At 36.0% G+C, this 15,220-nt stretch overlaps 1 long non-coding RNA gene across 1 annotated transcript; it reads left to right on the plus strand.

The window, feature by feature from the left end:
- Positions 1-10,613: 10,613 nt before the first annotated feature.
- LOC122307027 lies at positions 10,614-14,807 on the plus strand. Its single transcript, XR_006241615.1, has 3 exons — positions 10,614-12,542; positions 13,519-13,576; positions 13,992-14,807. It is a non-coding gene; the product is annotated as an uncharacterized LOC122307027 (long non-coding RNA).
- The last annotated feature ends 413 nt before the right edge of the window (positions 14,808-15,220 follow it).

Raw genomic sequence — 15,220 nt, forward strand, 5'->3', positions numbered from 1 at the left:
ACAATCTAACCAAATCAACAACCGTGCTTGATATTTCAAAAAGCAGACTTTCAAGCAATGATTAATTCATCAAAGAACATATCATAGCAAACCATTATAAAGTTGGAAATGTTCATAAACTATACACAATGCAATTGTAGCCTAGTCATAAGATATATTAGCATTAACTAATACATATTCTCTCATAATTCATATGGTTCAAGTTGATTTTCTCTCTATGACATAGATGATCAAGGTGAAAATCTTGGAAAAAAACTCTACGATCCCCTGTATGTGTCATCCATATACCTCACAAATAACTGACATTAAAATTTGTAGCAAATGTTGTAGAGAGAAAATTTGCATGCTGAGATCATAATCGTTTTGAAATCTTACTCGATTTTATCATTATGAAAATAAGATATTTATAGAAATAAGGAAAATTTTTCTCAAAAGAGTATTGACATAGTTTCTCTAAGCAAAATAATAATTAATCAACTCCTTACGAAACAACCACACTGGTTTCTTACAAGAAGAGACATAAAAATCAAATAAAGCTTTGAAAACTAAATCCTAAACAAAGAAAGAGTGACAAATTAACTAATACTCATCTGAAAAGAAAAACAAACACTTGTTGAACTGGTTATTGTGGGTACATCATGTGCGTACAAGATTTCATGCCATATTCTGAATGATGATTTGTTCATATATTTGTTAATTTTTAAAAGAACAAAAAAATGAAACTAACATGGAAAGTTCAAAGGAAAATTAGGAATCTAATAGCTTCAGATATATACTCAAATTATATTATATGTAGCCCAATTGGGAAAAAAAATTACATCCTTAGAATCACACAACCCTAAAACCAAAATGACACAACATTAATAAAACCTATGCCAACTCACAACAATTAATATTTTCTTTAGAATTTTCGTAGAACTGCCTACTTTATGGATGGAAATAGAAAAATATGTGAAAAATGAGAATCTTCATCAAACAACTCAAGCGATATAAGTTAGAAATATTTATGGGACTTAAATGTTCATGGTGGGGGTGAAAGCTTTACTTTGGAAAGTAAGAAATAATATCTCATGTTTATATTTCCTTAATTACTCCAGGCCTTTACCATGTTGTAAACCAAGCTGAGATTCTGAATGGGCCTGGCCTTTGGGGCCCAAGCCTGTAAACAAACCCATCAGCCCATCAACCTTTAGTGACCATGCAGACTTCACCGAGAACAAGATCTGGGAAGAAGTGTGCACGTACTTCAGGTACAATTTCTGAACCTATTGTTGAGATGAGTAATAAGAGAAGAACAATGGTTGGCATGAGTGCTGGGAATGTACTAAAAAACTAAAGATTAGGGATGAGGAACAAGCTGTAATGGGTGTTAGTAAGGTGGAGTCACAAAATCCCCAAAAAATGGGATCAGGAGAGGCTGGTAATCAGCCCTATTAAGATCAATGATTCTTCTTAGTTAGAATTCATGTGGGCTTGGGAACCCACGTGGAATTCATGTCCTTAGTGACTTGGTCAGAAGGGAAGCACTCGAGGTTTTGTGTCTATAAGAAACAAGACTTAATGCAAGGGTGATGGAGAGATTAAAATTTAACTAGATATTGAAAACTGCTTGGCAGTGAGTTGTGAAGGCAGGAGTGGAGGTCTTGCATGACTTTGGAAAAAGGAAGATGATCTTACAATTATGCATTTTTCAATAGCACAATTCCATGCTCAAATTAGAGTTGAGAATACTGCTATAGATCCTTGGTTCATCATTGGGATCTATCGTCAGCTTGATTCTTCCAAAAGGCATGAGACATGGGCTCTAGTAAGATCCCTCAAAGTGGCTCAGAACCAAGCTTGACTACTAATGGGGGATTTCAATGAAGTATTGGTAAACAATGAGAAATGTGTGGGCAAGGAAAGACCAAAAAGGCAGGTACAAACCTTTAGAGATGTGTTGGATGAATGTGAGCTTAAGCATCTGGGTTATTCTGGAAATCTATTCACTTGGTGCAATAGGAGGGAGCCTGACCATTGCATCAGTGAGAGACTAGATAGATTCCTTGCAAATGTGAGGTAGTGTGCAAGTTACCTAGTGGCTCGAGTTCTACATGGCAATGCAGCATATTGAGATCATGTACCTATTATTTTAAGGTAGCAATTGGATCATTACCAAAGGGAAGGAAGGAAATTATTCAGATTTGAGGCTATGTGGATGGAGGCATCAAACTGTAAAAGGGTGATTAAAAATGCATGACAGGTGGAACAATGAGCTAATGGTATGAGCTCTATAATGAGTAGGATTGGAAGATGTGGGGAAATGTTGACAGTATGGAATAAGGAAATATTTAGACATGTTAAACAAGGAATTGAAAAGGCAAGAACTAAATTGCAACACTAAATTGAAATGGAATTGGAAAGGGAGACGTGATCCAAAAGGCCATAGGAAGATTGAGCATAAAGTAGCTCAAACTGAAATGCAACATTGGCTTGAGAGAGAGGAAATTATGTGAAGGCGGAGGTCCAATGCATTATGGTTGAAAGAAGGGCACACCAATGCACGTTTCTTTCATACTAATGGTTCATAGAGGAAAAGGAAGAACCTTATCAAGGGTCTTAGGTTGAAAGAAGGGGACACCAATGCACGCCAAAATGCTTGGCACATTGCCCTCACGTGCGGCTTCTTGCAGCGCGCCGCCCTTCGACACCTCCAATAGCTACACACACCGTTCTAAAAGCTTAGTCTCATTGAGATCTTCCAGATCTGGGCCACCTTGCCTCATTCCCACTGGCGCGTAGCTACCTTGAACCATCACAAGTGCGCGAGATCACAGATGATCATTGGCGGCAGATCAGTCCACCTGATTCCATGCTTTCTACTATGTTTTTGGTTTCCCTAACCGATGATCTCAAAGATAGGACTGCGGATCTCGGATCTCTCCAAAAATCACCTCAAGACAACAAACAAGAGTGCACCCGCCACTCTCACAGCTTCTAGCGGAGCAGCTTGTAACTTTTTACAAATGTTTTATTACAGTCTTTTAAGACAACGTCCTCTGAGTAGGAATTGGGTGAAGACCAAGAAATTTGTCACCAAAACCCACTTTTTTAATTTTTTTATTCAGCTCTTTGCACTGTTGTTCTTGTTCTAGGGCATTTGTTGGGGAACCCCACCTCCTCCTCGTGTATCATCCTTTTTACTTGTTTAATGAAGTTTACTCGCTTGCTTAGAAGAAAAAAAACACGTGCTTCTTTAGACTTTAATTCCATTTGCTCAATTTGTGATACTATACTCCAACAACCCCCCCTCAAGATGAACATGTATATTAAGGATGTTCATCTTGCGAAGAGTGTGATGAAAAGGGAGGGAGCCTAGAGAATTTGTGAATATATCTGCTAGTTACAATATCGAAGGAATGTGGAAAAGTTTAATAATGTTTTGTTGTAGCTTTTCTTGAACAAGATAGCAGTCAATTTGAATGTGCTTTGTTCTTTCATGCTGGACTCGATTGGTAGCAATAGAGAATGTTGATTTACTGTCTGTATACAGTAGTTTTGGCTGTTGATGTCTGATGTTTAAGTCTTGCAAGGCATAAAGGAGCCCCTAGATCTCACATGTTGTTGATGCAAGAGCTTTGTATTCTGCTAATGGTAGCCTGCTTTTTGCTTTTCCATGAGATCAAGGAGTTGCCTAAGAAAATATCAAAGCCTGTTACACTTCTTTGAGTGTCAACACACCCAACCCAATCACTGTCTGAGAAGGCCTTCAGTTGCAATTCTAATGAAGATGAGAAGAATAAACCTTGTCCTGGTGTAGCTTTTAGATATCTGAGTACTCTAACAGCTGCTTGGTAATAACTAATAGCTGGTTTGACAAGGAATTGACTCGAACATTCGAACGTACAATCCAACATTTGAACGTACTCACTCCTAAACGAACAAACATTCTAATGTTTAAATGATTAACATTCAAACAAGCCTCTACACATACCAGTTGCGTTCAAACACTTATTCGTTAACATTGGAACTAACATTCGAATGTCATACCCATTACGTTCGATCAGACATTCGAGCGTATAATGCAGTTAACGTTCAACTGTATAAACGTTCAAACATAAATAAGAGACATTCGAACCATAACCAATGAACGTCAACTTCTGTTGTTAACATGTCAATCGGTCGGGTTGACGTTTGAAGCTTACTTTCTATCATAGATTTCAAACATCATAGAAAAATGGCACGTATGAACATTACATCAAAAGGAACACCTCCAACTGTTACTAAAAATATTTTTAGTAACTGATGCACAGTAAACTGTCACCAATTATTTTCTGTGACATACATTAGGTGACGGTTGTTGTGATAGTTTCAAACCGTCACCAAATGTATTTTGGTGACATTTTGGTCATTTTTTGTTACGGTTTCCTCTATCACTAAAGGAAAATTATGTTGTAAGGACGTTTTCTCACTGTATATGCAATATTCCTTTGAGGATTAAATATAAAGATATAATTGACAATTAATAATAGAAAGATCGCTGCATGTGTCGCCGTACCAGTACCCATGCATGCATACACATGCATCAGTTAATATGATTATGTTATAAATATGGCCTAACAAAAATGATATAGAACGTATGTCTTTTATATAAACATCATATAAAACATTAGGACAATGCATGTACATGAAAGCATGAGTAATTCAATATCATACATACACTATGTCCAGATCAAAGAACGAATAATTAATTAGATGGATGGAATCCCAATCGTTTCTTAATCTATTCTTATTTTTGATCGCTTATCATGTTCTTGATCAAGATCATCATCTTAATCATATGGTGGGTGTCGGCAATTAGCTTCTTTTTCACAGCCTCTTGTGTATTTATTAGCTGGCGCTTCATGGCAACTCGGAGCCTCAGGATGCGTTTTGCAGTTTGCAGGATTAGTACCAGCTCGTACAGCTCCATAGCCGAGGGAGCCTGCATTTGTATCTTGAACCCAAAGCCCACAAACCATAAACAAGCAGATCAAGAAAATAACAATTCCTCTTGAAATTGCCATCGTGCTTCAATGAAGATTGCAATTAAATGATGTTCTCTTGTCTGAGTGGAGTTTACAGGCCGACGAGGTGATAAATAAGAAAGAAAGAGGGTTCCTAGCTAGGTGACTCTGGGATATTAAAAGGTGGGTGGTGTTGGGAGATTTATAGCACAAGGTTGCGCTAAATATAACCTATTTGCATAGATCATTTGCATGCACGAGTTTGTTGGCCACTATTCTTGGTCAACGTCATATAGAAGGGACCAAACTATCTAGATAGCTTCTTGTTTGTTTAGGCATATACATATATATATATATATATATATTTATATATATTCTAAATATAGGGTATGAAGAGAATTAGTTATAAGATGAATGTGTTTGATGGCTAGGAACATTGAAAATCGTGTAAATATGTTTATGTCTTTTCTCTAGATAAATCTCGAACCCATATATTGTGCATGCACAAGGCTTTTAACAAATTTAAAGCACCTAATCATGCCATAGGAAAGCAAAAACAGAGCACTTAAATTCTTAGTTGTGTTTTAATGGTTAAATCAAAGAGTTCTTCTATAGGGCATCCTACACCACACATGTTACGTGGCATTTTTTGAATTTTTTAATTATGTAATTAAATTTTTTTTTTTACTAAAACACAAAAACCCAAGATTTTGAACTCTTTTCCCCCCTTCTCCACGTTCTCCCCTTTGCCCACCTTCGCCCTTCCTTCGGTGTTCTCACTTCCACCAATCTGATCACCCAAGTCTTCTACATTTGCCATTGTTTGGGGTCGTCAAGGAAAATGACTAACCGAAGCAAGATTGATCCAGCAATTTGTTCTCTTTGTCTTCTCTCCCTCTACCACCGATGATAGCTACCATTTCTCTTGATTTCATTTCCCAGGTAAATATCTCTCAATTTCTAACGAATTTTTCTCATACCATTCTATATATGTGTTTTTGTGGTGTGTTTTTGTGTTTATGTTCTGTGTTTATGTAGTTCTTGAATGTGTTTTTGGTTGCTAATTTTTCTTTTCTTTCTTTCTTTTTTTTAATCTATGGTTGGTTGCTAATTTTGGGCATTTTTCTGTTCTTATACCTAATGCGATACAAAATAAAGAGTTTGTATCAAGAAATCAAGTTTGAAATGTAAATACTTGGATAAAAAATATCATTATATAACTTGCTAGCCAAAGGAAAATAAGTTTGAAATGTAAATAACTACATGTTCCTTGATAGCAAAATCATTGTCGGGAATGAGAAAGAGCATGCTGTGGCACTCCTTCCTGCCAAAGGAAATATAACATTTTAATTTGCAAGACAGATTGATATAAATGAACATATGTAATTGAAGAAAATGATGATCTGCGATAGCTCACAAAATCACAGGTTTAACACTTGTGTGATTTGATAAGCTTAACGATTTTGTTCAATAGAAAAACTTTGATATTTTAATAGCAGTATATTTTACAATCTAACCAAATCAACAATAGTGCTTGATATTTCAAAAAGCAGACTTTCAAGCAATGATTCATTCATAAAAGAACATATCATAGCAGACCATTATAAATTTGGAAATGTTTATAAACTATACACAATGCAATTGTAGGCTAGACATAAGATATATTAGCATTAACTAATATGGATTCTCTCATAATTCATATGGTTTAAGTTGATTTTCTCTCTATGACATAGATGATCAAGGTGAAAATCATGGAAAAAAACTCTACGATCCGTTGTATGTCTCATCGATATACCTTACAAATAACTGACATTAAAATTTGTAGCAAATGTTGTAGAGAGAAAATTTGCATGCTGAGATCATAACCGTTTTGAAATCTTACTCGATTTTATCATTATGTAAATAAGATATTTATAGAAATAAGGAAAACTTTTCTCAAAAGAGTATTGACACAACTTCTCTAAGCATAATAATAATTAATCAACTCCTTAAGAAACGACCACACTGGTTTCTTACAAGAAAAGACATAAAAATCAAATAAAGCTTTGAAAACTAAATCCTAAACAAAGAAAGAGTGACAAATTAACTAATAATATTCATCTGAAAAGAAAAACAAACACTTGTTGAACTGGTTATTGTGGGTACATCATGTGCATACAAGATTTCATGCCATATTCTGAATGATGAGTTGTTCATATATTTGTTAATTTTTAAAAGAACAAAAAAAAAGAAAACAAAACTTACATGGAAAGTTCAAAGGAAAATTAGGAATCTAATAGCTTCGAATATATACTCAAATTATATTATATGTAGCCCAATTGGGAAAAAAAATTACATCCTTAGAATCACACAACCCTAAAACCAAAATGACACAACATTAATAAAACCTATGCCAACTCACAACAATTAATATTTTCTTTAGAATTTTCGTAGAACTGCCTACTTTATGGATGGAAATAGAAAAAGATGTGAAAAATGAGAATATTCATCAAACAACTCAAGTGATGTAAGTTAGAAATATTTATGGGACTTAAATGTTCATGGTGGGGGTGAAAGCTTTACTTTGGAAAGTAAGAAATAATATCTCATGTTTATATTTCCTTAATTACTCCAGGCCTTTACCATGTTGTAAACCAAGCTGAGATTCTGAATGGGTCTGGCCTTTGGGGCCCAAGCCTGCAAACAAACCCATCAGCCCATCAACCTTCAGTGACCATGCAGACTTCACCGAGAACAAGATTTGGGAAGAAGTGTGCATGTACTTCAGGTACTATTTCTAAACCTATTGTTGAGATGAGTAGTAAGAAAAGAATAATGGTTGGCATGAGTGCTGGGAATGTACTAAAAAGCTAAAGATTAGGGATGAGGAACAAGCTGTAATGGGTGTTAGTAAGGTGGAGTCACAAAATCCCCAAAAAATGGGATCGGGAGAGGCTGGTAATCAGCCCTATTGGGATCAATGATTCTTTTTAGTTCGAATTCATGTGGGCTTGGGAACTCGCGTGGAATTCATGTCCTTAGTGACTTGGTCAGAAGGGGATTTTAATGAAGTATTGGGAAACAATGAGAAATGTGGGGGAAAGTAAAGACCAAAAAGGCAGATACAGACCTTTAGAGATGTGTTGGATGAATGTGAGCTCAAGCATCTGGGTTATTCTGGAAATCTATTCACTCAGTGCAATAGCAGGGAGCCTGATCATTGCATCAGTGAGAGACTAGACAGATTCCTTGCAAATGTGAGGTAGTGTGCAAGTTACCCAATAGCTCAAGTTCTACATGGCAGTGCAGCATATTGAGATCATGTACCTATTATTTTAAGGTAGCAATTGGATCATTACCAAAGGGAAGGAAAGAAATTATTCAAATTTGAGGCTATGTGGGTAGCGTCATCAAACTGTAAAAGGGTGATTAAAAATGCATGACAGGTGGAACAATGAGCTAATGGTATGAGCTCTATAATGAGTAAGATTGGAAGATGTGGGGAAATGTTGACAATATGGAATGAGGAAATATTTAGACATGTTAAACAAGGAATTGAAAAGGCAAGAACTAAATTGCAACACTAAATTGAAAAGGAATTGAAAAGGAAGAAGTGATCCAAAAGGCCATAGGAAGATTGAGCATAAAGTAGCTCAAACTAAAATTCAACATTGGCTTGAGAGAGAGGAAATTTTGTGGAGACAGAGGTCCAATGCACTATGGTTGAAAGAAGGGGACACCAATGAACGTTTCTTTCATAATAAAGCTTCATAGAGGAAAAGGAAGAACCTTATCAAATGGTCTTAGGGATGAACATGTTTATGGAAGCTTAATGAAGAGAGGGATAATCCGATACTTGAGTACTTTGGTAGTCTCTTTAAAGCATTAGTAGAGGTAGGACAAATGGATTTCTTTGAAAGGTTGAGATGTAAACTTGATGGGGCTATAAATGAGAATATATTAAGAGTGTTTAGTGCAGATGAATTATATTTGACCCTTAATTAGATGAATCCCAATAAGGCCGCAGAGCCTAATGGAATCTTGGCACCTTTTTTTTTTTTTTTTATCAAAATTCTGGAATGTGGTTGCGAAAAAGGTGACAAATGCTATTCTTAAGGCACTTAATCATGGTTAGTTTTCATAGGAGATAAATCATACCTTCATAACCTTGATCCCAAAGAAAAAGCAGCCATCGTTAATATAAGATTTCAGGCCAATCAGCTTGATTATGTAATGTTATCTATAAGCTGATTTCAAAAGGCTTATTAGCCAATAGACTTTAAGAAGTACTACTAGTCATTATTTCAAACTCACAAAGTGCCTTTGTACCTAGAAGGCTTATAATAGATAACATGCATGTGGTATATGAGAAGGTTGGTAAAAGGAGTTTTATGTCCCTAAAGCTAGATATGAGTAAATCTTATGATAGGGTGAAATGGGGGTTTCTAGAAGCTATTATGGAGAAAATGAGCTTTGATGACAAATGAGCTGTTATGCCGAAAGGTACTTTATTTCCATCTCGAGACTTGAAGTTAGGGGACCCCATATCCCCTTACCCTTTTCTATTGTGCACTTAGGGCCTAAAAACTTTACTACAGTAGGCAAAGAGACCTAAACAAATTGAAGGCATACAACTATGCAGGGGGCTCCTAAGCTTGATCACCTTTTGTTTATAGATGACAATGTGTTTCTTTTGGAAGGAAACATTGCAAACTTGTTTAAATATTCAACATTTACTTGAAATATATGAGAAAGCATCGGATCAAATAGTGAACAAAGAGACGACCTCAATGGTATTTAGCAAAAATGTCCAAAGCAGTCAACAAGAGGAAATAATGGCTCTCTAGGGCATCCAACACTACCATTAGTATGAAAGATAATAGCTAGCCTCATTGATGAAGAAACTAGATGGTGGAATGTGGAAAATGTTAGAAGATTACTACCCCTCAAGTAGCATAAGAGGTATTCAAAATGTTGGTTAGTTCAGAGAGTAGACCCAACCGTATCATTTGGGAGCATGAGAAGTCTGGGACATTCAGTGTAAATAGTGCATCTGTAGTTGAAAATATGGAATCAATCAATGTAGCATTCCAATACTTGTGATCTAGATCAATAAGCATAGCAACACACTCATCACCATCTAACTCCTGCTCAAGACTTTGAATTAAAAAAATACTTAATGTGGTACCAAAAAGATTTTAAGTAACATTATAAAGTAGCTTATGAAAAATTACCTGCTAGTATTTATTGAGAACACAATTTATAAAAATATTATTACAAAAATGATAACCAATGAATACTATTCAATAAAAGACTACTATAAAAATTCTAAAAGAAATGGTAAGTTGTATTTTAAGAAATTTATTTTTACATGTATATGCAAAATTATAAATCCTTTTCTTCGAAATGAAAACTCTCTTTAAAAATAATTTTACAAAAATGTAACTTTATTTATAGTTATAATTTTACGATTTAACACAAAATTAACCTTTTTCTTTTCTTTTTCTTCCGTTTTCCTCTCTTTCTTTTTCCCTCTCTTCTCCCTCTCCCCTGCACCTAATGGCACCCCGTCCCCCTCTCAACCTATGTGATTTCCTAGCCCAGCGGCACCACTGTGTGGCCAGCTTAGCCCACCCCCTCCACGCCGAGCTCAGCCTCACCCAGCTCTCTCTCTCTCTCTCTCTCTCTCTCTCTCTCTCTCTCTCTCTCTCTCTCTCTCTTCACCGCACACTAAAACCCAAGGTTCTCCTCCATGCGCTGCCATGGCATAGCCTAACGCTACCGCTTCACCACTAGTAACTCCCCCTCCTTCAAGTGACTACCCCCTTGGACTCCAGTCAACCCTAGCTCCTCCATCATCCTCCATGCACAAACTATCTCCCATTGGGTTTCTCCCTCTCACACGGCCATAGCGCCGCCATGAGCTAGCCCTGCTGCCACACCCACAACCTCCCATAGCCTCCTAGCACCTCCTTCTTTCCTTGCGCAACCCGTAGTAGCTTGGAATAGTAATCCCAAATCCTCCCTCTACATGACAAGATCTCTAGATCCACCACCGTGCACTACCACCACCAGCTCCCCAACACTCCTTTAGCTCCTCCATGCCCAGACTTGACCTCCCCATAGCTCCCCCTCCATTTTTCGTGCTTCGAGACCTACAACCCACACTTGGAAAACCACTGTCCGCCACTGCTCCTCCACTTTTGGCATCACCCTTGATCTTCCAAAATTTCCTTCCACCATTGTAAGTAATTTTCCAAAGAACTTTATGAGACTTGAAGATATTTTTGCACTAACATATTTTCTAAAGTCTGGTTGGTTGTCCTGGACTTTAAGTTCGAGGAGTATGGATGTCATATTGGATTAGAGAATGGGACTGTTTGTGAAAATGGGTTTATGCTTGGTGTTTTTATGTTATGCTTGATATCATGATATTCATTGCATTATTTCATGCATGTTTAGGTGTTATAAATCAAAATTGAGTTTTCATGCGAGAAAGGATTTTTGGGTTCATGTGTATCACGACCCCAATCCGAGATGGGGTATTATGTTGGTGAAGCTCTTCTGGTCACTCAAGAGTGTAATATACTGAGTGACTTCTCTTGGGTTGTCACTGGGTGACAACAGGATCAGATAAAATGGTAACACTCTTGTGCCGACTCCGTGACCCCTCTGCTGACTGGGGTAAGAGGATGCTTCGTCATGAACACGTTGGGCGCAAAGCTAGGCATTGCTCTTTACAAAGTCACACGCACGTGGTGTGACGAAGGGAGCCAAGATGTGCGGATGGTTCCTAGGGGAGATCATGGTGCATATAGATTACTTGGATAATGGGTCATTTTCTGGAAAAATAGCAGTTTTTAATAAATGGATATGTGAGTCATTTTCTGGAAAAATGGTAGTTAAATGATTGGGCTATTTTCTGGAAAAATTGTGGGTGTTTAATTTTATGGAATGGTTTTTGGCCAAATGGGAATTTTGGAGTGTGTTGAAAAGTATTCATTTTGGGGGAAACAATGATTTTAGGTCTCATGCATATTATAGCATGTGCACACATATATGTTGATTGCATTGATATATTTTTATCTCGTGAATTGTTTGGTTGGTTACTTAATGAGATTCACAATCTCACGTAGTATTTTTCCCTATGGTTTTATTTTATGGAATCATAGATTTTGATGTAGTCGAGTACGTTGAGCCTGAGGGATCGGCTCCGCCGGAGGAGTGAGCTGTAATATCCAAGCCCAGGGCCCAATACCCAGACCCAACCGCACGACAACCCACCCCTTACTTTTTTAGCCGGTGTCATTTTAGTGAGTAACCTCCCTTCAGTTATTCTTCTTCTTCCTTCCAAGATTTATTCCCCCATTTTCTTCTCAAAGATTTTTTTCACCTCACTTTCACATTTCCGCAGTTACTCCATCTCTTGATTTTTTTTTTAAGTTAACTTCCTCTTGTTTACCTCACTCGTAGAAGACCCTCAACTCCTCTTTGATGAAATTCTGGAAAAATTATGCTCCTCCATGCCGTGCACCCCCATTAATTCGAGCTTTTGCAAGTTAATTCTTTTCCTCTTTGGTAACTCTCTCTCTCTCTCTCTCTCTCTCTCTCTCTCTCTCTCTCTCTCTCTCTCTCTCTCTCTCTCTCTCTCTCTCTCTCTCTATATATATATATATATATTTAAATTTCAAAATCTATTATTTTCTCTTGGTGTTTATCTATCCACCATAAAATTTCAGTTTTCGGTTTTAAGTATATTCATCGTTTTTTTTTTCTTTTTATTTTTTTATTTTTACTTATTTTCATCTTTGCCGATTTTTGCACAGCCATAGGATATCCTCTTTTCTGCACATATTTTCATTGCCATCATTTCTCTAGATCCTCTAGTGAACTAAGGTAATACCCCTCTATTACCCTTATTTTCCATCGAAGGGTGTTTTACCCTTATTTTCCATCGAAGGGTGTTTTACCCTCTGTTTAATACCGTTTTTGAGACTATGGATTGGTGATACATTGCATGTTCCAATGCCCTAGACAACTACACACTTTTTTTTTTAATTCACTCACACGAAATATAGGTATGGTAACTTGATTCCTCTTTTCTTCAATTTTATTTATATAGTTCAAATTGGTGATTTATATCATTGTGCATGCTGGTAATATTGGATAGTTTATAATTGAACTTGAGGGGTTTTGTATTATGTTGAGTAGTTGGCTGTGAAGTTGGGTGGTAGATTGTTGGGTTGATATGTGACCTCATTGGGTTGAAATGGAGTTGTTTGTGTTAATAGGTGGCTGTTTGAATTAATGAATATGATTGTGTGGACCGTTTTAGGTGGCAGGTTGAACTAGTTATTGTAGGGTTGTTTATGGATGGCTGGAACTATTTTATGATTGTTATCAAGTTGATCTTTTGAGTTGGTTGTAGTTGAACTATTGCAACTTGTGCGGATGCTTGGGACTAAGTTATTTGTTAAGTTTGGAGTTTATTAAATAAGCTGGTGGTATGTTTGTTTAGGTTGAGAATTGATGTGGTGAACGTTATTTGCTTTAGGTTGTGACAATGTTGAAGGTTAGACTCAGTGCTAAGATTAAACGCTGCAAAAGTTGAGGTAAGCGGAGTTTCTATACTAGACTTTACATAAAAATAAGATGAAACGATATTGACTTTTAAAATATACATGTTTTATTTTTTGAAAAGAAATGTGAAAAACAACTTCAATTATTTGTTTCAGTACTACTCATGAACTCTGTATGAAAAATGAAGTACTTTTGTCATGAATGGTGTAGACATGACCTTATTTTTGCATATTGTTTTTGAAATTTGTAAAAAGAGTGAAAATGAGATTTTTAAAGTTTTGTTATGGTTAAGACAAAGATACTTTGATTTGATTTTGTTGAATATATGAAATGATCTGAAACTACTTAGTATTCTATTTTGATATGATGTGCAAACTGGGAAACTTTGGCATGAGTTATTGATTGTGCATTTGAATTTGATCTGTGTCTACTGATATTTCTGTTAAGGCCCTGTCATGGATATAATAGTGGCATATGGCCTCACCAAGGGTACAATGTGGCACAATCCTGGCCCGGGGGTGAAACATGGAATACGGCCCAGCCACGAGTATAATGGTGGTTTATAACCCTACAACGGGGGTGAAACATGGTATGTGGCCTAGCCATGGGTATAATGGTGGTTTATAACCCTACCACATGAGTTAAACATGGTATCTGTCCTGATATGATGCTCCCATGAAATATGAAGATGATGTTTCAGTTTACAATATGCCAAAGGACTTTTGGAATAAGAAAGCTTTTCTAAAAACTTTGCTTTGATATTTTGTAATATGTTTTGTTTTTTGCATTTAGAAAGTGATTGTTCAGATTCTACATTTTGAAAGTAAAGGTTTTGTTATGCATTCCAAACTTTGTAATGCTCATGTTTACATACTATTATGGTTTCTATTGAGTTGTTGATAACTCACCCCCTTATCTCCATAACATTTTTAGATGACTTTGATGATACAATTAAGGATCGGTAATAGAGTATGTGATAGGAATAATTGAGAGTGGTGGTTGAGTACCTTGGAGTACTAGTGTTGTTGGAAGATTTATTTATTAAGTAATTTGATTTTAGTATATTTAGATATGATTATAAAGACTTAAGTATTATTTAAGTTCATTATGTTAATAGAGACATGTGGAGAAGTTAATTTATTTTATTTAGATTATTGTATTGTGGAATTGATGGATTGATATGTGTAGTTAATTATATTAGAGGAAATTATGTTTGATTTTGGAGTCTTTACAAATATATTTTGGATATGAAAGATATGATAGGAATTATTGAAGTGCTTATCAAGTTATAAGAATTGACTCTCCAAACCTTCAAGAACGGGGCGTTACAATTGGTATTAGAGTCAGATTTGAGGTTTTGCAAACTATATACACAGGAGGTTTTGAATATATGTGGGTTTAGGAAGTAATTCCAAATATGAGGTGTAAAAATTAGAAAACTAAGTGATGATCCTGTTGATAACTAAGCTTTTGGGGATAGGATTGAAGAATTTGGGTTCCATGAATCTTAGAACGTGAGTTCTGATTATGCACCAAGACTTTTGTGTTGAAATGTTAAGGCATTGATTTTAATGAAACTCTAGATTTTAGAATTTGTTTTCTTTTGAAGTTTGTTTTGATTATTATGTATGTATCTATCTAAACTATGTTTACATATTTATATATATATATATATA

This window comes from Carya illinoinensis, chromosome 4, assembly GCF_018687715.1.
Source record: "Carya illinoinensis cultivar Pawnee chromosome 4, C.illinoinensisPawnee_v1, whole genome shotgun sequence".
Classification (NCBI taxonomy): Eukaryota; Viridiplantae; Streptophyta; class Magnoliopsida; order Fagales; family Juglandaceae; genus Carya; species Carya illinoinensis.